Source organism: Etheostoma spectabile, chromosome 7 (assembly GCF_008692095.1).
Source record: "Etheostoma spectabile isolate EspeVRDwgs_2016 chromosome 7, UIUC_Espe_1.0, whole genome shotgun sequence".
Classification (NCBI taxonomy): Eukaryota; Metazoa; Chordata; class Actinopteri; order Perciformes; family Percidae; genus Etheostoma; species Etheostoma spectabile.
Genome location: NC_045739.1, coordinates 5,133,519 through 5,158,837, shown reverse-complemented (window position 1 = coordinate 5,158,837; position 25,319 = coordinate 5,133,519). Strand labels below are relative to the sequence as shown.

Sequence of the window (25,319 nt, the reverse complement as noted above, 5' to 3'; positions counted from 1 at the left end):
AACTATAAGTCAAAATCATAATTTCTGTTTTTTTTTTTTCAAACTCAAACATTAGGTATAATTGCATGTAAATGAGGTTTATTGACCTTTATTATTGATGAAATCTAAAAAGTAGTGTAAAACTAGTGGTAGTAAGTTGGTTCTTAGTGAGAACTAAAAAAACAAAAAATGAACAAAAAGGGACAAAATGTCATGTGTCCAAAAAAGTTTTTGACCCAGGAGAACACAAGGGTTAAAACTTTCCAGTTTTTTTTTAGTTCCACTTCTAAAATGTCATAAACAAAATCCTATGATCATATCAGTTGTCAAAGCAGGGCAGATGTGACTGAGTTGCCCCCCCCCCCATGAATCTTAAGCATCAGCCGTTTTTCAACATCACAGGGCAGGCTGCGGTTTGCTCTCATGCACCCATGGGACACAGCTGCAGAGCCTCCTGCCACCACAACAGTTAGGTCCTTTTTGATTCAAGCGCTAACACACGCTGCTCCCATCTATTATGATCATTTGACTGGAGGGGGTATGCAGCCTGCTGGTGAAATGGCAATACTCAGACAGCATAGTGAACAGTTCTGCAGGCAGGGCAGAGCACCAGCAGCACCAGCAGACTGTGCTGTGCTACAGCGTGACACACAGGCGGACTACAATGCAACAAAGTTATTGTGTAATGTTCTGTTTGCGATGGGAGACGGCGCATGCTTGTGTCACACGCACTAAAAATGACTCTGGTGAATTGACATGAGAAAAGATTGAGGGGGGGGGGGGGGGACGTGACGACCTGCAAATGCACCTTTCTATCTTCTCCAACAGCAGCTGCGCTCAATGCGACCTGCAGATTCATAAAACTTGAAAACCCCGCCTCCTTGACAGCCAGCGTCTGTTTACGAAAAGTCAGAAGGAACAGCATGGAGCGAAACAAGATACGTAGGAAATTTGGGCTCCCAAGGGGAAAACAACCAGGTCAGAGATACCCAGTACGATGCCAAAAGTAGTCGCCCAAACGGAAGTGATAGGCTCTGACCCCCCGCGACATTCCAGCTTTGTGACTGTTTAGGGCTTCTATTTTGGTGTGCCGTGGGATTCTAAACGCGCGACCCGCGGGGATTTTGCTTCTAAAGGTCACCCACAACCGATTTAAAAAAACAAAAAACAATGGCGAGGCGTAAAAGGCGCAATCTACTGATTTGCTGCGTTTTTAAACCCCGTGGAAAAGTGCACAGAAACCATTCCCGGCTTTGCGAAAACCCGGGGGGGGCCCCATGCAGCGATCGGAGGGGGACAGGAAAGCCCAAACCCAGAACCCAAGGGCCCCTGGAATTTTAAAGAGCTTTAAAGTCATTTGGGCCCGAGGGTTTTGGAGAGGCAGAGAGGGAGGATAGAGGAGCTGGAGCAGCAAGTGTCCGACTTGTGCATTGAGAACGCCTGTCTGAAGGAGCAGTACCAGCGGCACCTGGCAACCTGCAGGCTGCTCACACTGGGAGCCATAAAGGAGCATATCACACAGGAAAAGTAAGACTAATCAGCTTTATCCAAGTCAAATAATACCCGTTTAAATGTCCTTTTTATTTTAAGTTTATGCAATCGTACTTGGTTAAAGTAGCCTAAGTATTGCTTTATCTGGCTCCACAAGTTCAGGTGCAATACAATTACAGTATTACAGAAAATGGACATGGTTGGACAGCACAGCTTTCAGATCATCTCTGGAAATATCACCATTGGGAGATATGACTGAGTAATCAAATAGTTTTTCCAACAGATTTACATTTCCAGTCCACTTTTTTTTTTTAGCTATTGAGAATGTATTTGCATGTCGCTGTGTATGAAACAGCAGATCAAGTTCATCTTGAGATGCTGTAAGTTATAAACTGATACACAAATGTTCATGGTTCCATATATGAACAAAACATTGTTTTTCTAATTTATAAAATATAGACTTTTGGCTATCCTGCATTGTCATCTTTGTATCAGTTTAATGGTTGTCAGGTTCTGTAACTTCAGCATATAAGGTCTGAGCTATGTCTGCCTGTGAGGTAGCCCTCAGGGTAATGAAATTACATGAAAAGAGGATTTCATGTGCGTGGACAGGCACATCTGTGATATATGGAATGCAAAAGCTATAACCCCTGGGGAAAAAGGCACATACTTGGGAAGGATGTATTATGCAATTATGTTTTGGCCCTATCTGCAGGCCGTGGCTTAAAACCCGGACAGAGCAAAGCCGAGTAGGTAGGGCAGATGTTGTGGGGCATTATATCAGAACAGTGCTGGTAAAGACCTTGATAGTCTGACACACTGTCAGGATTACCCTCCCTGCACCAGTTCTGTGTTGAAATTTACCCTCTGTTGGCTATATCTCCAAAAGGCCTCAGCATGCAGACATTTAACTCAGCTTTTGACATTCTGCAGGATCATATGATCATGCTTGACCTTAGTGTCCTGGGGCGTGTTGATGTCATGAAGACCACTGGCAGCAAATCAATACTGATGACTCATGGACTATATGTCTTTGCTGGCTGAAAACCAGACTCATGAGATTGGGGCGTATTGTAACACTGACCTTTAGCGGCGCTCCCTTTATAAATCTCTCTCGGGCACTACAGAGTATTCTATGGGATTTCCCTGGAAAACCAGTTTGTCATTATCTCTTATTTTGTACGGTCACGGTGTCTGAACACGATTTCAGTCCAGCTCTGGCAGACTGGCACAGAGGTTAGTAAGGAGCCTGTGATTACCCCAGTGAACCTGATGAAATATGACAGCTGGTATTATTGTAAAGTGTGGTTTATGGAGGATACGGGATTTAAAATGGAATTTAAGTTTGATGAGCAATTAAAAGAATGCAGAGGTGAGACTGAGTCTAAGATCTGTAAAGTTAATTTTAGCATGGAGAAAATGGGATTTAAATAGTGTGTGCTTGGAAATTTAACTGGCAAGCCCTCCAGTTATTTTGCCATAGCAGGTCAGGGAAAAAGTGGCTACAGCTAACCACAGAAGCTCAGAATGTCTTTATTTCTTTTAGCTTTACTTTAGTTTTTTGTCCTGAGGGATTCTCTAACTGGGGGTCTTCTCCTAATCTGCATGTGACTTACTGCATACATCCAGAAAAAGGTCTGAGCATTTGCGGGAAGGCTACAAGCCATTTGTGTCATCATCTTAAACTCTGGTGACTTGTGGTGGACATTTATTATTTGGTAGCTATGCTAGCTACATGGCTCTAGGGATGGCAATGTCTTTCGGTTGGTTTGTTGGTTAGGTCGGTCAGTAAATTCACCACTTTGTTCCATTTTTGCTAAACTAATGACATTCCTATCAGCCTCAACTGTACTTTGTGTTGCTAATTAGCAAATGTTAGCACGCTAACACGCTAAACAGCAGCATGTTAGTGTTGCCATTTTGAACATATTAGCGTGCTAACATTAGCATTTAGCTGAATACACTGCTGTGCGCTGTGGCAAGGAGACTGATAGTCTTTTTAAAATTTGATATAATCATTTATTCATCAAAAACAAATTAGAAAAAAAGTCCTTCGTAAAATGTGTTTTTGTTGCTGTAACCAAAAATACTGACCAATAAATATTTACATACATACCATAAAAATATACATATTACTGAAAATACTTCTTATCACCCTTAGCATGTCCACTTCGTCTCTTCTTAATCTGAGTGGGGCTTTGGCCTTAAACATGTAAATGTTGACACTGACTTCATAACGAAACTGCTGAAAAATGCCAATCAGAGATCACAAACAAGCCTGGATATCAACATCATCTGCAAACAGTGGATCCTGATATTGTTCAAACACACACACTTCAAACCTTGGCTTTGTCTTGATATTACTCCATGAGAATGTTATTTACACCAGTAGAGACAAGACGTATCCGGCTTCCAGTCACATGATAGTCTTGAGGTTTTTCTTACATATGGCCATGAATGTAATATACAGCTCTCTTCATGCTGCTATGCAAGTCCCTTTTCCCCTCATACCATAGTGGTTGTCATTCCAGCTAGAGCTGAGCAGTATATCGATATTATATTGATATTGTGATATGAAACAAGATATGGTCTTAGATTTTGGATATTGTAATATCTTAAAATGGCATAAGTGGTGTCTTTTCCTGGTTTCAAAGGCTGCATTGCAGTAAATTTGTCATTATCTGAAAATCACCAGACCTTTTTATAAATGTTCCTATTTTTTGCCTTTACCCACTTAGTCATTGTATCCACATTACTGATGATTATTTATCAAAAATGTCTTTGTGTAAATATTTTGTGAAAGCACCAATAGTCAACACTACAATATTGTTGCTGCATCGATATCGAGGTATTTGGTCAAAAATATTGTGATATTTAATTTTCTCCATATCGCCCAGCCCTAATTCCAGTTTACATTGCACTTACTGTAAGGATCACCTGCTTCCTTACAGTAAGTGCAATGTAAGCTGGAATTAGGGCATCAGTTACATGAAATAACTGCCATTAACTACCTAGTAGGATGGAAAACCAATAGCAGCCCATTCTGGATCTCAAATCATCAATTGATTTATTTCTGCTATAATTTCCTATCCACAATATGCACAGATTTACTGTAACAATTTCCCTGCAGCCTTCAGTGAAAGGCAAAAGTAATTAATACTAAGGAATAGTTTGACATCTGAATGCTAGGTCATCTTGCTGTGATAAGAGCTAACTGCTGATCTCATGCTGGGTGTTAAACATTTTATTAGATGTAAAGAATAATAATTCTGAAGGGTGATGGGGAAAGCATACAGTAAGGCCAACTTATCCATATTGTTTTCTTGTCATATTATTCACAGCCGCACCTACAGTAGCTTTATGCAAAGTTGTCTTGCTGCTTTTTTGGTCTTTAGCTTATCTGTTTTGCATTGTTTAAATCTGTACACTCTTGTTCAATGCATGCAGGTTGTCATGTAATATGTTTGCTTTGCTATTTTCGTTTCAGTTAGCTGTGTTTGTTGGCTCTGTGGTGTACTGTATTTGTATATTACAGTCATCTTGAATACAGAGTGCATTATTCATACTGTCTGCAATAGTGAGCTGTGCTGTCAGTTCTTAGTTGGATTAGGATTTCAGTGACTTCATAATGGAAAGGAAGAAAGGGGGGAAAAAAGAAAATATTAAACCCTGGATAACAGTCATATTCAGTTCCAAAACAAGTGGCTTATAAAGAGTTTTTGCTGTTGAATGATACATAAGGTTGTTTGCTGCTATCTTTAGATGACTGTAAATGGAAGGCTTTTCCCCTTATGTTGTAGGTACGGCTTTCCCTTCTACACTCTTTTAGAAACAAAATACAGAGAGCAGGAAATGTGATGCACTAGTGATAGTGAAACCTGTGATGCCAAGTCAACAGATTTATCTTTGAATTCTGCAGAACAGGTTCCTGGGTAACGTTGTCAATCAGTTTCTCAGGATGTGGGACTGCTGCACCGGTATTGGAAATCATATTTGTGTGCAGTGACCAGGATGTGGATCCATGAACTCGTCCACCTGGTTAATTGTAACCGGCAGGAGTTGGTTCAGCAGAATCAGCTGAGGAGTGAGTCGCTCTCCGTGGATCGGTGTCTGTAAATCCGAAGCTAAAACTCCTGTTTAACAGTGTATTCACAGTTTCTTGAGTTCAAGTTAAAGGTGGTTGGTGTAACACTCGGTTAAGAATTAGCAATCTCACACACACACATCAGTTGTCCTGAGTTGCCTGCCTTGTCAGCCCTTTAGTCCAGCAGTATTTATGCTGACCCTCTGCAGTTTTCTCTCCTGCTGTTTGTTTTAACATTGCTCTACAGTTACTTGTATCCCTTGTGCTCACTTAGGAATTAAATGACAAGTAATTTAAGATTGGCTTGCAAGTTTTTGCAACGCAAATTAGTCATAAATGACTTTATGTAAGCATTTAAGTCATCTAACTAATTTAAACACCTGTCTTGTTGGCGAATATGTTATGTTGTCAAGTTTTTTTGTGCATGATGCAGGAGAGGCTGTTGCTTTAAACAGAGTGGATCCACTGTGATCTGAACCTGTCCTCTGGGGGTTTGGAGTGGAATAGTGTCCGGGAGTGCTTTCATTTCTTATCTCGGTGCTGGGGGATGCATCTGCCAGCCCACATTTAACATTCAAACTTTGTCCCAGGCCCGGCTAGCCAACCGAGTGTAAACAATATTTGGGACGCAGACGTAATCGCTGGAGAAATAACTTCTTCAGCTGCAGGTTACAAAGAGCTGTCATTCTCTGCACCGCTTTTGTTTCAAGTTTCCCTAACCTAGCAACTCGCTTTTAATCTTAAAAAAGGTAATTTACTACCTTTTACATCACACACAAGACAGTTGGATAGCCATTGTTTGCTGGAACAATGCAGGCATTACCATGGAAAATTTTTGTATTTAGAGGAGTGTTACATCTCAAATAAGCCCTGTTGTTAAATTTGAGCTCGATGGCTGCGGCGGTAGTGTTTGTGGAGGTCATTTTAAATTCAGGATGAATACTTGTCAGTGAAGAAGCACAAGTAACCTCGAGTGATGTAATCTTGATGAATAGTGTGACATATTGCTAACTCAAAATCTCTCTCTGTTGATGCCCTAATAGAGCTAATATGAAAGTTTGTGTATGTGTGCCAGAATGTGGGAGAAACAATCAAGAGAAAAAACTGGCAATGCATACAGTATGTCCATATTTTGAAAAGTGGTTTACATTTATTGCACATATTCACTTATGATAGCTTTGATACTTAAAGCAGCTGCAGGACTATGTAAATAATAGTTTTTAATGGAAAGTAGCCTACGTGCGTTTCGGATTTTAAGCAGTGATTTAATAAAGTATTTTAGTGTTATTATTTATGTTTTACTGCTGTTTTGGGATTTTGCTTTCTCTTCTATCTTGACAAATTGGAATAAATTGTGTTGGAGGGATACTGATTTGTAAAGTCTTGGGTGGGGTTAATGCATCCTGAATAAATGTTGGATTTCATTATTTTATTTCTTTGCTTTACTGTAGAGCTGAAATAATTGGTCAATAAATCAATTCAATTTTATTTACAGTACCAAATCATAACAAACGTTATCTCGAGACACTTTACAGATAGAGTAGGTCTAGACCACACTCTATGATTTACAAAGCCCCGACAATTCTAGTAATTTCCCCAAGAGCAAGCAGCGGGGAAAAACTTCCTTTTAGGAAGAAACCTCGGACACACCCAGGAGTTTAGAAATATTAAAGGAATGTAATGTAATCTTATGTAGAAACCATGGACTGTAAGGTAGAAACTCGGATGTCGAACAAGTTTTTAAAATTGTAAAAATGTTTTAAAATGTTTCTTTAATTACTGTATTCAGATACCCAAAAAACTGCACATTTATTTTCACATGGTGTTTTGTATTATCTCACTAATTTCTATTTCATGTTCGTTGTTATGTTGATATGACTATTGGAATGGTATTTCGGTGGATTTCATTACAACATTGACCTGTTAGCATTGATGTTACACAGTAAAGTACATCTCTGATGACTTTGAAATCAAGCCAGAGGAGTTAATAGTCAGAGGAGTTAATCAATGGACATTGAAGTATTTGATAACGGTTCTTTTAGGTTGTTGATTTTGTCTTACACTAAATTATCTCTCCAAAGTCACCGGTGGCTTTATATTGACTTCTGTTTTGTTTGTGACAACTTGTCTTGTGTTGTGTCTTGGCTTCTGTAATGTAATTTGCTGTCTAAGAAAACCCCGGCTGCCCTTACTAAGTCCTCTGGACGGAGCCTGTAGACCGGAGATTGGCAAGTTCATAAATAGTTCACCCCAAGCCAACGTAATGCCTTCAGCATGTGTTTTGGAACCCCCTTGGCAGAAAATAATAGCATGATGGAGAAAGATGTTTCTTGTGGCTTGCGGCGTCCACTCATTTACCCAGCGATCTGCTGAACAATCACTGTGCCAAACCAAATTTACGAGCACATGAACTCCCTCTCTCCACCAAAGCACCCTCTAATGAAATACCCCTGCTAGATTAATGTCGATGCAGGGATGATTTGCATTCAGACCCACCTATAAATCTCAAGCAGTGGCTAAAGACAATTTGCAACTTGCACTTAAAATCAACTGCAGACTGCGTTCATTTGTACTGGACTGTCCCTCCTTACATCTCATTGTGGCCGCAATGATGCAGGAGGAAAGCCAGGCACCGCTGACCTCTTGTTCCCTCAATCAGGCCGGTTAAAACAGGTTGGTTTGTTTCCATTGATGTAGCTTGTTGTCCCACAAGAAAAGATAATAATGACTTTAACGAGCACTGTTAACCTCTATCTGATGGTGTAAAGGCTACACCGAGTGCAGTCGGCTGATAAAGCTTAGTGTGAGTCAGGCAACCATCTTATGTTTAAATTCTGCACCGCTGCCTCACTTTGATTTAACATTTAACAAGCAAGTTAAATCCTGCTATTATTTCCTTTGACATTTTATAATACTGTTTTTGAATTCCATTGTAGGTGTCCATGTGCTGGATGATGTGGCCTCATTTCAGGGGTCCACTTAAAAAATAAATAAAAAACATTAGTCTTTTAGATTGTGATCTCTCTCAGGTTCCAAATCTAAGCCAGAAGAAATCAACATGGTGGGAAAGAAGAGCCTCGTGCCTCATTTGCATTCCGCCTGTGTGATCTGCATATAGGAACTTGAGGGATTAAACAACCACATACTTTACGTATGGCTTCAGCTAAAGTCCCTATCTGCCATTAGTCTTAAGCTATTATACAGTAGATGCAGTTAAATCTACATGGACATTACAGTGTCAACCAATATAGTTGAGTCGGATTTGCATCAAAATGATACTTAAAGGTAACCTGGGGAGTTTTTGACCACTAGTAGCACTAAGGGTCATGCTTTAATAAGTGTGTCCCCTGTTTCGTCTGTTCTCATGTCTGCACACACACACAAGCATGTGAGTGAGTGACGCGATACACAGTCCTGCCAATGCTTTCACACTACTGTTACAGGGGGTGGTACACGCCACAATATGTAGAAGAAGATGCTAGCTAGTAACATGGATGTAAACAATACAGAGATAATGCAACAATAAGTTTGATAGACCCACACAATACAGTGAGTATTTATTATTTTTTTATTTAACCTTTTATTTAACCAGGAAGTCCCTTGAGATTGAAATCTCTTTTTCGAGGGAGACCTGGCCAAGACGGCACACCAATCACAATTTAAAGAGAAATACAGCAAAGACAAAATCACACATAGAGGAAAGGACAGGTCACATGTGGCAGTTACATTTTTGAATTACATGACATTTTAACATGGCCTTAAATTCAGTTAATGGGACCAGATCATTTAGATCAGGGGTCTCAAACTCAATTTACTTGGGGGCCGCTGCAAGTAGAGTCTGGGTTTGGCTGGGCCGCATCCAGTATTCCAAAAAAACCCTCTATTTCCTCAAAAAAAAGGCGCGGAACTGCCGGTTCTTTAAACCCCTAGATCTGATATGGTTGGTGCATTTCACAACAACAGACATCACTTTGTCAAACCTCAGGCATTTGCCGCAAAGGGTACTTAGCTAGCTTGACAACGGTTACGCCGCTGTCAGGAGACTACTATAGCCCATAAGTGACAAGCGCAATGACAAAAAGTTTCAGAACGCGCGGGCCGCACTAACACTTAACTTTGATGTCAAGAAGGGGGCCACAAAATATCATCCCGCGGGCCGCAATTGGCCCCCGGGCCGCGAGTTTGAGACCCATGATTTAGATGGAGCAGGTTTTGCAAATTATTCCAAGACCATGGAGCAAAGTAAGAGAAGGATTTCTTCCCCAGCTCAGTAAAAACCCTTGGAACTTGGTATGGCGAGAAACTGAATTTGAACAGAAACTCTGTTTATGGTTAAAGATGAAGCTGCAGCCAGTCAGCTTAGCTGAGCGTAAAACACAGCTTGTCATTTTTACATGTCTGTTTGTGTAACGAAACAAATAAACAATATATAACACAGTGAGCTTAAGAGGTGCTGGTAGGCAGCCTTTGTTACCGACAAAACAAGTCTAACTGTTTCTAGTCTTTATGCTAAGTTAAGCTAGCCGGTTGCAAGTTATGGTTTTATATTTAGGGAGCCAACATGAGAGTGGTATTATTAGGGCTGTGCAATTAATTGAATTTCGATTTTGGCTCCCAACGACACGACTTATTGTTTTCTGAATGACACGCGCATGCGCACATCCGCCCCTCCCGAAGTCCTAAAACACAGGCAAGACGTGTGCATCCAGTGGAATTTAAAAAGTCAGCGTGAGTAAAGATGGCAGAAGGAGGTGAGCAAAAAGGCAAAACCAAAACCGTTGTCTGGGAAAAGTTAACGTTAGCTAACCCTGCGGTGCCTTTGCCCCCCCCCCCGCTGTAGTAGACGTTGTAGTCCCCCGACACGCTGTATTCTCAATATTTAGTTTTTTTGATAAAATGTTTGTAAAATGAGTCAACGTGAGTCACGTAACGTTATTCCAAGGTACCGTCTAAGTGCTGGATTTTTTCCTAGGTAGGTAGTAAATAAGCCCACTGAGGGCAGCATTATTATTCATATTTTAGCAAAATGTTAATGACAGTTGGCTCGAAGTGGTCATAGTGAGTGAAAATTTGACGTGTTATTTATCTGGAATTGTTCCTTAGCTGTGTAACGTTAGTGTGATATCTGTAAAAGCTGAACAGTAGTAGCCTAAAACAGATTTTATTCTGATCCAAAGACTTTCTCTGTCAGATAAAGAATTCACTAAAAGATTATAGGTTAATGAGTAATCGTGTTAAATAATCGTGATTTCAATATTAACCAAAATAATCGTATATATATATATATTATATATACATATATAATGTGTGTTTACTGTGATTAAATGTATACTGTATGTATGATGCACACTTTATTTACTTTACTCCCTTTTTACTTCTAGCAAGCTGAGTCTTCAAGTCTCTTTCCACACTCTATTCTCATTACAAACTGTGATCAACACTAAAGCAGCGCACTTAGGGGGCCAGAGGGCCAAAGTACAGCCGCTTGTTCATTCTTTATTTCTTCACAGTTGAACCAATTATCCGCCTTGCAGCTGTCAAATGCAGCTGATGCAGCAGCTGAATCGAAGGCAATTTGTAGCGTAGTACCTGTGGAGAGCAGTTTGAAAGGCTGCCACTAGTTTTCTGCCGTGTGTGAGTGTGAGTGTTGCGGAAAAGGTGAAGGCTGAGTCAACAGCTAAAAACAGATGAGAAGCTACTGCCCACACATCTGCTTTGTCATCACAGGTAGAAGTCAAACACGGACTCCTTACAGCTGGCTGGGCCTTTGACAAGACAACTAATATTTGTGCTGAAAATTCTGCAGGTAGTAGTTTGAGGTCAATTTTTGCTATTTCTTGTGTCTGTCTTTTTTTTTTTTTTTACACACTCTACAACATAGTCATAGTCTATATTGGCTGATTGAGTGACTTCCCGATTCAACAGTTTCCATTCTTAGGTGTTAGACTATAACCTGCGTGTTTCCACTGGCTGCCAGTGTGCAGTTTGTGTTTGTGTAACCCTCGAGATTCTGAGGGCTGATCTAAATCCAAGCAATATGTTCAGGAATGTTGACAGAGTGAAAGGTGTGTGTCTGTGTGTGTGTCTGTGTGACTGCTGGGGCAGACAGCCAGTGAGGGTCACGCATCACTAACTCCTTAGAGATACATAATTTGACAGCACCATGAGAAGCAGACCACTACAGAGGACTGGACTGACTCATTAGATCTGCTTAGCCACACATTTTTCTGCCTGTAATTAGTTGTTGATTAATACAGATCCTTTAGCTCTGTCTCAGTAATACGAACGGCACAAGTATGTGGCGCACCGAGGAGCCTAACACATGATGAATGGCCTTAATTTATGCACTGGACTGAGAAACTGTCCTAAACCAAAAGGGAAGCAGACATAAAGGCACACATGCATGCACCTCATCAGACAAGCAAGAGCAAATCTACAGCAAATGCTGAAACGTCCGTTTATCTCGACTGCAGTGTTCTTTTTGAGAAAAACTGATCTTATAAAATATTGACAATACCTATGAAATGCCGAACAGGAATGTCAAGCTTCACAGTGTTCCTCCTTGGAAGCTGTCAGGGTGAATGAGCTGTTATAGCAGACCGCAGGTTCAGGTCATTGATCACTTGGTGACATTGTTATGAATTGAGGCCAGAGCCCTGAAATTGCGAGAAATGCTGTTCTGTTTTCAGTAAAAAGTTTTCTAAATTCAGTGTTACTCCGGATGTGATTTATTCTTTTTCATCACAGCTTGGAGGGGGTTGTTTTCTGAAGCTTGAAGCGTTTCATGGCTGCCATGGTTGCCGCCGAATTACACAGTATTGGGTCGAATAACTCTGGTCTCAGCAGTTCAGTTAAGGACTTGTTTGTTATAGAATTCCTGCGATTAGCTTCTCCCAGCATAGTCAAAGATAAAGTTAGGGCTGGGTGTCCTGATTTCAAATGTGATGATTGCAAAATTTTAGGCAAAAGGAATGTAAAATAACAAGAGTAATGTGTAACAGGAATGTTTTGCATGCAACATGATCAGCAGGACACTTAAAAAAAAAAAAAAAAAACCTTCGCAACATATCATCAATCACACACATTGGACAAACTATTAATTGCCTCTGATTTTCTTCTGAGTTTAGCAAAGGAAATAGCCACACACAATATTGCCTTTTTCTTGTTGCCATTATAAGGCCGGTAATGTGATGAAGCGCTAGAAGCTATTTCTTCAAGGTTTAACCCTACTCAATATTTTACAGCAAAAAACAAATAATGGGTTTATAATTGCATTGGAGCAGGTCTTTTTCTGAAAAAGGCGAGAAAAGTAAAAAGGAAAGTATCCATACCTTTTATGATACATGGTACTGTATTTGAAAGTACAAAAATGATTATACTAAGAATAAGCTAAACAGGGAGACATGGGCAGTGAGATGTTGCTGTGTGAATCATGGCAGATGTGTGGCCTACAGTATATGATGCCCCAGTTCATTTGAAGCCAGGCAGGGAGCTATGATTAAATGAGCAGACTAGTGCATTTCTGCAGTCGTGTCCAGTTGCACTTACTCTTGCAGAAAGGCAGATTGATAAACCCTGAGTCAGCATTTTTTGCGCTGGGTGTGCCCTCTGTCCGTTTCCTCCCTCACAACAGGAAACAGGCTGTCCGAACTGCAACAGAGCCACAAGGAGAAAAAAAAAAAAAAAAAAGGTCACAAATGTGTGCCATGCAAGACACACACACACACACACACACACACACACACACACACACACACACACAGAGTTAAACACAGTGAGTCAAAGGGCAGGTTAAAGACCCGGACATGACGGGAAAGACAGCAGTGTAAGATTTGGTTTGAGGAAGCAGCTGGGTTGAATTCTTAACTCTGCCACTGAGATTTGGCTTCTCTGTGGACCACCGTGGGAGAAACCAATCTCACAGCTTGTGGAGGCCTTCCTGTGCATTGATACTTTCAATGGGATTTGGCATTTCATATTTAAAAGGCTTTGGGAGTGCACCTGGAAGAACCTCATTAGCCAGTGTTTCTGTGCGGTGCAGAGGAAAAACAGTTTAACTTTAATGCTAACTTCCAATCTGTTCACATTTCCATCATTATTAGGATGATAGATTGTGCTTTGAAAAGGCAGTCAAATGTGTAATTCATTCATTCATGACTAGATAAATGAGCTGTCTACACTGAAAGCTACCCGTCTCTTAAAGCCATACACTCTGAAAGAGCTATTCCACTTTGTCTTAACCTACTGTCTTCTAAAGTTATACCCAAGTGTAGCAGTTTGGCTCAAATCCAAACCGTACAACTCCTAGTGGTTCAGGCTGAGCTCTGTCGATTCTGTTCACTCAAAAAGGTAACAAGGTAAAAAGAGTTATTCATTTCATGGAAAGGAGAAGATAAATGCAAATACACCTGCACACCTTACTTACTTAACAAGCCAGTTGCTCAGCAATCAAGTGCAGTAAGTGATGAAGTTCCGCTTGAATACAGAATAACTGACGCCTCACACTGTGTCCATCTGTTTTCTGTACAGTAGGACAGTCTTGCAGAATGTACTAAACTAACAATATAGGCATGACCCAGATTAGTAGAGTAGTTGTAGTAGTAGTGGTTTGTAGTCTCTGCAGGACAGAGGAGCTGTCCAGGGTTCTGACCCCTTCTTCATTGCCCTGGGGGACGTTCAATCTCAAAATGGTTTCCTGGTTGAACGACATTTTTCCTTGAAACAGTGTGAAAACGGTGTGCAACAGCTTTGAGATATGTTTTCTCTCCTTTTGGTGGCTGCGTCACAGGTAATACCCAATCAGCAGAGACGTGTCTGTGAACCCTGGGTAATAAAAGGCAGAGTGATTGCACACACTACAGGGTGTTCAACACCCCCCCACCCCTCCCCCCCCCCGATTCAGTTTAAAAAAGCGTGTTGCTACGTTTTGTCTGGCCTGAACATGGCCCAGGTTTCTTCTGTCTGGCTGGGTGCAATCAGCGTAAAAGACACACATATCATTCAGCAAAACATTTGTCAAAGATGCTTTTGATCTGATGATTTTTTTCTGTGATGAATTGTATACACAGCAATCAATAGCTTCAGTAATTGCCATTGGATCTGGACTGCAGCATGTGTGTCAATGAATCTCATCCTACCACTGCATTATATTGACCCAGCTCTAGTTTTCACTTCAACCTAATTCCACAGTTGTAATGGGGTTTGGCTCTAATGAAAAAAAACAAACAGCGATATCAAGTTTGTTCTGTGCTTTATTGAATGATGAAAGGATGCCTGGACGTCTTTTTTGATTAATCTGATAATATGCAAGAGATTCTGGAGTGAAGAGAAAGGTGCACGGCAAACAGAATAGAAAAACAAGCAAGTGAAGTAACTAAGAGTGATGAGACAAAAGGAAAGAAATCACTCAGCCCAACTGAGAATAAGACACAGCATTATACAGAGAGGATCATTATATCTTTAAACCAACCCAACAAAAAGTACAGTACAGCCCTTCTAAGAAGATCTGTTGCAGCTACAGTACCTAATGGTAACGTCAGTCATTGTACTGTCTTTACACCACACTATCTAATTGTTTTCTCCATGTAAAAAGTGAAAAAAGGCGACAAGGAGGCTCATAAATTTGCCCTGATGCAGCCATGCAGTAGCTTTATTGCCCCTTAGTGCCATGGTTCACAGAAAGACCTACATTTTATTTCTCTGGTGTAAAGACTACTTCCTTTACCGTTGGAATGCCTTTCACTGCAGTCTATTTCTAAATTGCATAAAGTGAAGTGAATAGATATAGATTTAGATTGAGATCGTGTTATCAGTTTAATCTTTAGCTTCCAAATGGTGTTGGCAGCCCACATAACCACATTTTGAGCTTGATGATTGGATGTGTGTTGCTGAAAGGCGCTTTGGGAGTCGGAGTTGACTTCTCCCTTTTTATGTAAACAGACTTATATCTTAGACTTTTTATAAGGAACCAGGTATTTTGTACCAATGAATTAATCGTTGGAGTTTCAACTTGTGGAATACAGCAATTATGGATCATCTGAAATTGAGTTTTACTTCCAGAACAAGGCCCTCCCAGAATAGCTCCTCTCCAGGACCCTGAAACTTAAGCAGCTAAATGGGAGCTATCAGCCATCATTTGTTTAGTTATTTACACCTGTGATTAATCTACTGTGACACATATTATTTTACAAAGACCTATTCAAAAGCAATGTTTTGACCGTGAGGTGTTTTTAAGGTTTTGGCCACCCTTGTTTTCGTATTCAAAAGGCCACAATGACAGAAACTCCACCAAATCCAATACGAGGCAAGATGCTGCATTTATAATAAGCGCTGCATTGCCAGCGGAGACATTTTCTACTCACCCATGGAATATTAATGTATAATTTTGTGAATGTCACTAAGTTGTAGCTGAAATTTAAAGTGTGGCCATTTCTAAGGATGCCATATCCATCTGTTCAAAAGTGGTGCATCCCTCATCGCCAGATAGCAAAAAATGGCTGCTGTAATGAAGTTGCTGAATCAAGTGATGGTGGTCAATGAGGCATTTTGTTACTGTACATACTTCAGCATTCTCCTTTCTACCTGCTCAACAAAATTGATGAACCTGTGTTTTTTATGTCTTCCAGGTCTGAATGTGACTCTTCCAGAATGGTCAGGTATGTCAATGTCTCCCTATCTGCTCAGGATTGTACATCTGCCTGAATTATAATATAATTATTATATTGAATTATAATATATTCTCTCTTAATACACTTCTAAATCATGCTTTGGCTTTGAGGAAGACATGGTGTTATATACAGGTAAGTCTTGGGATTTGAGTGTGACAAGCTGAAAATCCTGGCATTGTGGTGCTAGCCCAAGCGAGGGGTGGTGCCTGTTATTGGTGTTTGTAGATATAACAGAACGGAAGAAATGACAACGTTTTATGTGTGCAATCCAAAGTCACATTCTGTTGTTAGCTGGTTCACTGTGTTAACTATAATGGTTATAGATTTGTAGCCGTGTCTCCGCTGAGGTAAAATTTGGTCTGATTTAAAACTGTAACTTGAATCCATCATTGCTGAGAACACAGCTAAGAATTATGGCCTGCATGTAGAGAGAGGATGAGCTTCTCTCAATGGTAAACACACTCCTTATCTGCAGCTTCTCTCTTTAGGGATGCCTCGCTGTGGGATCCAAACAGCCTCTTCCTTCGCCTCTGTAGCTGTGTATTAAGCATCCACCAATGTCTAGACAAGTTGAGCAAAGTGTAACGGAGCCTGTCCCTTGTTTACATGAACATTTTCCAGGCCAAGTCTGTTATTTCCTTGGGTGCTCGACTGCCTGCGCTCCCCAGGCCTCTTTTCTTCTGCTCTTAATGTCCTATCACAAATTCGAAGCAAATCCAGTGGGCTAAAAACTGGAGATGTGTGCCAGTCTTTGTAGCATTGCAAATGTGAATAAACGTGTGCGCACGCAAGAGTGAGAGATGTGCATGTGAAGTTTGTCTGCCACATTCGTAACCTGCCCAACAGTAGAGCACCAAAGGAAAGAAAAACTCGTTGTAGAAAACAGGGTACGTCAAAATGTAACATGTACTGTAAAAAATGAGTTGAAGAAAAAATCTCATCAGTTTATTAACTATAGTTTGTTTTAGGTAAGTTGCCCAATATTCATATAACACTTAAAACATCTGTATGCTGTAATGAATGTTATTTGAAGAGATTCATGAAGTATTAAGAATGGAGAATTTAGTTCTTTAAGCATACACATTCACACACTCACACTCTGTAACCAGCAAGCAATCAGTTCCACTGCCATCACTGGCGTTCAGCCTTACTATGCAGCACTCTGTTTTTGAGTTATTGATCATATTAAACTGGCAACACATATTTACTTGAAAACATGATCCAAAACAAAAAAGTCTTAGTTTACAGTCCAGCGTAATGAACCTTAACTGGGGAAATGGTTTTCCGTAGCTAAACAGATGTTATACATTAATACCAGAAGGTCCTCTTTGTTATCATGAAACCTATTTTCTCCATATCTTTCTATTGCTGCTGCTGATGGTAGAATCTAAAAGCATAGCAGTGGAAATGAACGGCCAGGCTTCAGAGGAAAACAATCCCATTTCACCAAATTGATGATTTGATGTGGTTGGAAACCTCCTAAATGGCAGAGGCCCTCTGCAAATTGTTCTTAGTTTTGAATTTGGCAATGGTTTCTAGAATCTTCCATTTATTCATATGAAGCTGGCATGCCATGTTTTTCTTGGCCTACTGTATAAACCGAGGTTCAATCTTCATGTGCACATCTCTACTAGCACATTCTGAATCATGTGACTTGTTTGGCAGCTGCATACGCGGGTTAGATGCAAAAGCCATAATATTTCTGAATTAAAGTAATTGCAGGCTTCTGCTCATCTTTGAGCATGAAACGTGATGGCACTGATCCTGCAAATTAGTAAGAAGCTCAAAGAGCAGCTCATCTCATATGTCAGGTGCAGTTGGTGATACTGCACTGCAACAATATTAAGCTGTTCAACATTTGACACATCTCCTTGGAGATAGCAAGGCTGTAAATTGGACTTAATTGTACAAGGTGTTTTATGAAGGGCCACAGTGATTATAAAACAGTGCATTAAATGATGTGTAATTAGACAATAAACAAGGGAATAATAAAATACTTTACAAGTGGACGAATGTATCAATAAGCAGACCAATTTTCGAAGCCGTTAATCCAAAAACACACATGAGACAAAACTAATGATGTTAAATAAAAGATTTCACGAGTACATCAGTCCAATAATTTCTATACAAAACTAGATGAAGAAGAAGAATTGTTTTATTAATCCCCAGGGTTATATTAATTTGTTTAACTTATGTAAACACACACATTGGCCCAAAATATACATGGGAATATGCCCTGTAAGCAGTTAGGGGTTCCTTGTTTAATGGCACCTCAGCAGTGGCCAGGAGGTGAACTGGCACCTCTAGTACCAGTCCACGCTCCGTACGTGGCAGTCCGCGCGGGCTTTGAACCTGCCACTCGCCGGTTCCCAAGCCAAGTCCCCATGGATCGATCTGCTGTTACCCCTACATGTGTAAAACGTTATAGGTAACAGTTTTCAAAATCCCAAATCTAAAATAGTGGATTTTAAAGGCAATCTCAGAAATACATGTTACTACACCTTTTACATATAAAAATAAAGGGTCATGTTTTCATATGTCAGCATTTAAAGTTGTTTTCCCCATTCAATTGTTAATTTGCCAACTGAATGAATTTTGCTCCTACTCCAACACTGTTATGTAGTCAATTATGAAAGCATAGTGATACATACATACATACATACATACATACATACACTCATACACTCACATACAAACATACATAGACTCACACACAGTACATACATACATACATACATACATACATACATACATACATACATACATACATACATATAGTACCTGCACACACACAGTACATGCATACACACAGTACATACATACATACCTTACGTGCTTACAAAAGAGTATTAAGTGTCTCAGTGTACTTATTCAATAGCATCCCTTTAAAGTGAAGCAGCAGCCAGTTTTCAAATTACTGTGACTATTGCTGGGAAATCAGTCACATGATTTATCTTGGCTCGGAGTTCCTTTTTGTATCAGATCTCAAAGCTGTGTAAAATTGCTACAACTGCCAACACAGCACTCTGCTGACAACACACAGCAGACCTACAGTCACTTACATCTCTCACCCTGTTAATATGCCACGCCGTGACACAAGTGCCTAGCTGTTTAAAATGTTATGTGTTACATGGCTTGGTAGGTTTCCTTATCATTAATAATGAAAAAGCCACTGAACTTGGCACAGGCGCTATAAATAAATAAGCCATGCTCCCGAAGGATTGCTTCGCACTGGTTTGATAAAAGTTTATATGTGTGTGTGTTTGGAGAATGATTGGCCTTGTCGGTGATGAGGGGATTATTCTCATACCCACTCCGTGGCTAATGAGAGAGAAATAACAACATGGCAGTGTTTAATTGGTCTGCCGTTCTGTTATCTGAAGGGATGGCTTGATTCAGATGTGATTGGAACCTGGGTGAGATAGGCAAGCAGACAGGCGCTCAACAGCCTCAGTGACCTGCTTTTATTGGATTGTTCTTCAGGGAATGTCTGATAATAAGATGTTCTCCCACTCGCTGATGCACTTTTGTGCTGCACTCATTCATAAACCCAGTAGCAGCAAACAACAGAAGCCTACAGCGTAGGTGTAGTCCAACACTTTATTGCACCAATTGCAATAAGAGTACAGGAGGAAAGTGCTGTATTTGTGCTTTTGTTATTTATACCTGTTCACTTGTGCCCAATGAGATTGTGTATTGTGATAGATGGCAGCTGTTAAATTGGGAGTGTCTAAAAACAGAGAGGCTAATTGAAAATTGAAAATTTAGTGCTTGAAATGATGTATCCATGACTGTGGGACCTCTGAGTGTTGCACATTCTGTCTTGGTGTTTGTTCAGACGCATAACAAGGCCAGAGAACTGCAATATAGTGAGCTACTGGAGGTATTCTTGCGGAAAGTCTCGGCGGAGTCTGCAGCTTTTATTCCCCTGTAATTCTCCACAGAGAGTTGGGGAAACAGAGAGGCACGGATTTTACTGTAAAGCCTCTCTCCCCATTATTGGAGGGATGACAATGAAGAGAATAAAGCTTTGCTGGGCTGTTGTTGTGGAGGTCAAAACCTCTCTCAAAGTGGGTCTCAAAACAACACCAGTAATCAAGTGATGTAAAAGTATTGTGTGATCATTTACAAAGCAGAAGGAAATTCCAAAGGAATTAATATAAAGGGGAGCAAAGAGACTGTCCTCTTGCAACTTCTTTAGCTTCTAACAGATGAGGCATTTGCTGAAATAGCGATGGCGCTGCAGTTTTCTATCTGCAGGCAGGACATTTTTCCAAAACGGCACAATGTGTGGACTGAACTGTGCTTAATTCACACAGAAATCTAACCTAAAAAGAGCCGGTCGGTCCTCGGATGCACTGACAGTACATGTCAGGGCCAGTTGAACTGATATGTGTCTGCAGGGAGGAATGGTGACACTGTTAGGGTTCAGGGCTGATCTAGTGCAGTCTCTCCCCCTCAGCCGGTGCTCTCCGCAGGGACCACACAAACGTATCGTCTTCCCTTGTCTCCTTGGCCGTCTCTCGTTGCCATGGAGAGTGATGCTCAACTTGGATAGGTAGGACACCGAGTCTGCTTGTCTTTGTCCTTGACTGAGTAGACTGGATTTCAGGCCTTAATCAGGCATTGTTCTGAAAACACTTCCCTCCATAGGATTTACACAAAGCCAGCATGTGAGTGTGCAGTGTGTGGTGATAGAAAGCAAAGACAATGAAGGAGATGGTTTTTGAGTCTGAGAACATCTCTTCCGCGGTGGGAAAACAAACTGCCATTTTGTTTAAATTGTTGATGTTTGTGGATCAGTCATTGCACTGACAGCTCTGAAACAGGGTCTGTGTGTTTGACTCTGCAGTGCTATCACAGTAACTAATAGAAGACAGGAGGAGAAATTCAGACTAACTCAAGGTTCACAGCTCCCAACTCCACCAGAGTAGAGACATTAGCATTTCTTAAATTAATAATTCATTATACCGAAACAGCAGCAAATGGCAACAGCCATGACACAATTAACCGTTTATATTACTCGGGGCTTCAGTGCATTTTCATACAGATGGATTTTTCATACAGAGTACAATCTGTGTTTAAGAATGAAAGATGCTTCTCTATCTTTCTTGCTGCAAACCTTTTTATAAAATACATCAATCTCACGGAATGTCATTTGGCATATGGTTTTATTTGACTGGAGAGTTAGCAACTATTCATTCAACATATGTACATGCCTAAATCAAATTATGCAATGGCTATCATCATAGGGTTAATGGCTTTATGTTTTTGATGAAGACCTTATCCCCAGAGAGGGATGCTGTTGGTTATTGAGTGCAAATTGAAGGCCTAAGAAATGTGCCCGGCTTGTCTGAGACAACCTGCCCAGCTCAGTGAAAACTTTAACAAACAATAGATGAGAGAGAAACACCTGGAACCATGGAAATGGTATCCTGTGAAAGGAGATGAGAAATGCCTGAGCAATGATCAGTATAGAGGACAAAACTGCTTTAACTGCAGTACACCAAGCGCAAACTTTGAAGTTTTCCACACACTTAAAAAAAACAAAAAAAAAACTGCCCATGCAAACTCATCTTTTTCTTTGATCAACCAGGTTGTTTTGTTTTTACCTTTTTCTTTTCTTTCCATTTCTATCTTTATGTAAGTTGTACTAATTATGCTGCGTTAATACATGAAGTGCAACGTTGGTATACATTAAAATAGCAGGCGTAAAGTACATTAATCATAAGTGCATGTGGAAGTATAGTTGGGTAACTGATATTAAGTACACGTTTGTGTACCTTTGTACCAGGACTTTGTAAAAAATAAATAAATAAATAAATAAAAGAAAAAGGTCACACAATCTAATAGTTTATTAAAAACATAATTTGAAATTCTATTTTAAAAAGGCAATGCAAATTTGTCTAGTTAACTTCAAGTAGAAGTAGTTTTTGGTTTTGATCTGCAGGATGTCACATAGATGCACCATATGTAGCCCATGCAACAATAATGGATCAAACACACCTTGTAATAAGTTACATCTCAAGCAAATTTCAAGTCTTTGAAATGTATGGAAGTTACATAATTAGTTACCAAAAAAAACTTAGTATTCATCAATAACATGAACTCTACATTTTATGATTTGCAGTCAATGGCCCAATGCACACTGAGCTGTTCTTTTAAGTTCCATTTTTCTAAAGCTTCACAAGCTCAACTCAGCTTTGTTTTGAAGTGGCATTATTAATAGTGTGTTTTGTGGTGTATACTCTGATAATACTGTGTGGTTATTGGTTTGAAAGTAAAACCAATTATGGTTTGGACCCTTTGACGTCATTTTTTTTCCTTTAAAGACTGCACTGATAGAGGAAGTTACAATACAGAATTACATATTACCAAGTGTGCTGCTACATGACACTAAAATAGTCTGTGACAAATGAAGTACACAGAGGTAAAACCATGAAAGTCACAAACCCCCAGTAGAAGATGTCTGAGGGGAAAATGGATGATTTGAATGCAGCGCAGTCATATAACATTTAAAGGTTATTTTTACATCTGCCCTTCTATGTCAACAGTATGAGATGTGTGTTTTCTTTGTCCCTCTGTAGGAGACATGCCTCCCTACCTGTCGAAGTCACAGAGGTTCCTGGGAGGTTAGTGACTGCAGGCTGCAGAAGAGTCGTCCCCTGCCGCAAATGGAAGTCGGCTTCCTTTGGGTACAGTAAGATGCTATTTTTATGACTGTGTCTTACGTCCTTAATGCTTGCCACATAAGTACCACAGCACCAGTTTCAACCACTGTGACACAGAAGTCTTTTTAAGTCTTACTCTTGCCTTGTTAACATCTAAAAGTCATTGCAGTTCATATTGATGCCCTCGGGATTAGCCTTTCTGTGGCAGATGTATTGGTCTTGACAGCTTGACAACATTGCTGTGTCTTAATATGTGAGTCTTTGCAGCTGTTCTCTTGTCATCAGCTTTTTATGACCGAGCAGTTTCATTGCTGCAATGTTGTTTTCCTGATGTGAACATGGAACTTCAGTGGCCAAATACTCCGTAGGAGGAGATCATTAGGCTTAGTCTTAATGAAATATGATCCCTGCGTATATGAGCCTTCATCGCTGCTCACCCATTAGCTTGTGCCGAGCTCGGAGCCTCTGTAAAAACAAGGAGAGATGAGCGCAGACAGCCGCATCAGTGGTACAGACTTAGGGGGCTTCAAAAGGCTGGAGAGAGTTTCAGAAAATGCCTCCTGGTGCCGTGTGCTTCATCATCAAAAAGCAATGTGTGCCTAATCCACAGCCCACTTGTGGCTCATGTGCGGCCCAAAAATAAGTCCCAGTGCATAGTGGGAACATGTTCTATTTTTAAGGAGCAGTGTTCAGACATTTTCTGATGAGTAGGAACATCTGTGGGTTGTTTTTAGACCAGGGGTCTTCAACATTTTTTAAGCCAAGGACCCCTTAACTGAAAGAGAGACGAAGTAGGGACCCCCTAATTAGGGCTGCACAATTAATCGAATTTTAATCGCGATCACGATTTGGACTTCCCACGATCAAATTTGCGTGATCAAGCGATTATTTTTTATAAAGCATCATTTCATTGAACGCTCCGGGTTTTTTGCAAAGCCAATCTCCCGCTCCATAAAGCAGTCTGCTCATGAGCCAGTCAGAGTAGTTCACTGCACCCCGTGCAGCTAAGTTTCTAGATGTAGACAGTCACAGAGGACAGAGTAGCGTGAGGAAAACTCAACACATAGCAGTCGGTAATACGTCAGTCTCAAGGTTTACCAGTTTACCAGTAAACGCAACACTTTGTCCCATTTGTTGTTTTTCAGACAACAGCAGTGACCAGTGCTAGTCGGTGCTAATTAGCGTCTGTTAGCTGTTAGCTAGTAGCGTCTGTTAGCTGTTAGCTCTTCTAGGACGCACCGGTGCTAATGTCCTCGCATCCGCTGCAATGCTGTTTATATGGATACGGTTTAATTTTGCGTTACATGACCCATTTCGTCTGTAAAGCTGTGCCTGTGTTGGATCTTTCTACGCTCTCTCGTCCTACTCTCTCTCCTCTTACTCTCCGCGCCCCGCCACACAGCGGCCGTCGGTCCACACTTCTGATGTATGTCTACAGTTTTAATTTTTCATTAACACAGCTGTATATTGTTAAGTATGAGGGGGCAAACCTGTATTTGTACCAGTGTTTCCGCGGGTAACTGTTATCGCGGCCGCTACGGCGAAGAACACAGAAGAAGTTTTTGAATGCAGCTAACTTCAGTTGGTAGAGTCACTGCGTGAGACGGAGCTGCTGTACCGAAGCCTGGACCAGGACCAGAGATGTGACCCATGGCCAGAATATCATAGTTCATAAAAATGCAGCGCAGTGAAGATACAGACGTTTAATACACACGACGTGTGTATCCGCCATTCAACCCGTGCTGGACCCGTTCATAATGATCAGCCGTCTCTCTGTGAGTAGCGTCCATCACACTCCCTCTCGCAGTTATAAATAGCCTATGTGACAATAAAATTTGTTTTGGTTAAAATCAACAAATAATCGTGAGAATAATCGCGATCAAAATTTTGATCAAAATAATCGCGATTATCATTTTGGCCATAATCGTGCAGCCCTACCCCTAATACATAAATTGTTTAAAATGAAGTTGGATTAAACTGGGCCTACAATAACTTGTAGGGCAGCCTAATGCCTTTATACATACCTTTTTTTGCATATAATACTAACCTATTAACCTAGCCTAATAACTGTTGATTTTATAAATCAGGTTTTAATGTTAAACATACATGTAGCACAGTGAATCATTAGAAAGAACTATGTATGTAGATGGCCTTAGGATTTATATTTTGCTAATAATATGTTGGATTTTTTAATGACCCATGTTGGCTATCCCTGTTTTAGACTATGGTAACTCTGCAGAAATGAGGAATTTGCCATTTCTCCGTGATTAACACCTCTGCATGTGTTCTCTGTATGTGTCCTCTCTGATTGTCCCAGTGGGATTGTTGCTCTGTAAGTAATTTTCAAGCACAGCTAAAGGCTAATAGGTTAAATGGATCATGATGATAGCGTGTGATTAGGGGTTGAGTGTTTTCCTTTCCAGCTCA

The 25,319-nt window shown here is 40.5% G+C and overlaps 1 long non-coding RNA gene across 1 annotated transcript; it reads left to right on the top strand.

Annotated features, from left to right (window-relative positions):
• Positions 1-699: 699 nt before the first annotated feature.
• Positions 700-22,975, top strand: LOC116692300 (uncharacterized). Its single transcript, XR_004332679.1, has 3 exons — positions 700-1,506; positions 16,180-16,209; positions 22,809-22,975. It is a non-coding gene; the product is annotated as an uncharacterized LOC116692300 (long non-coding RNA).
• The last annotated feature ends 2,344 nt before the right edge of the window (positions 22,976-25,319 follow it).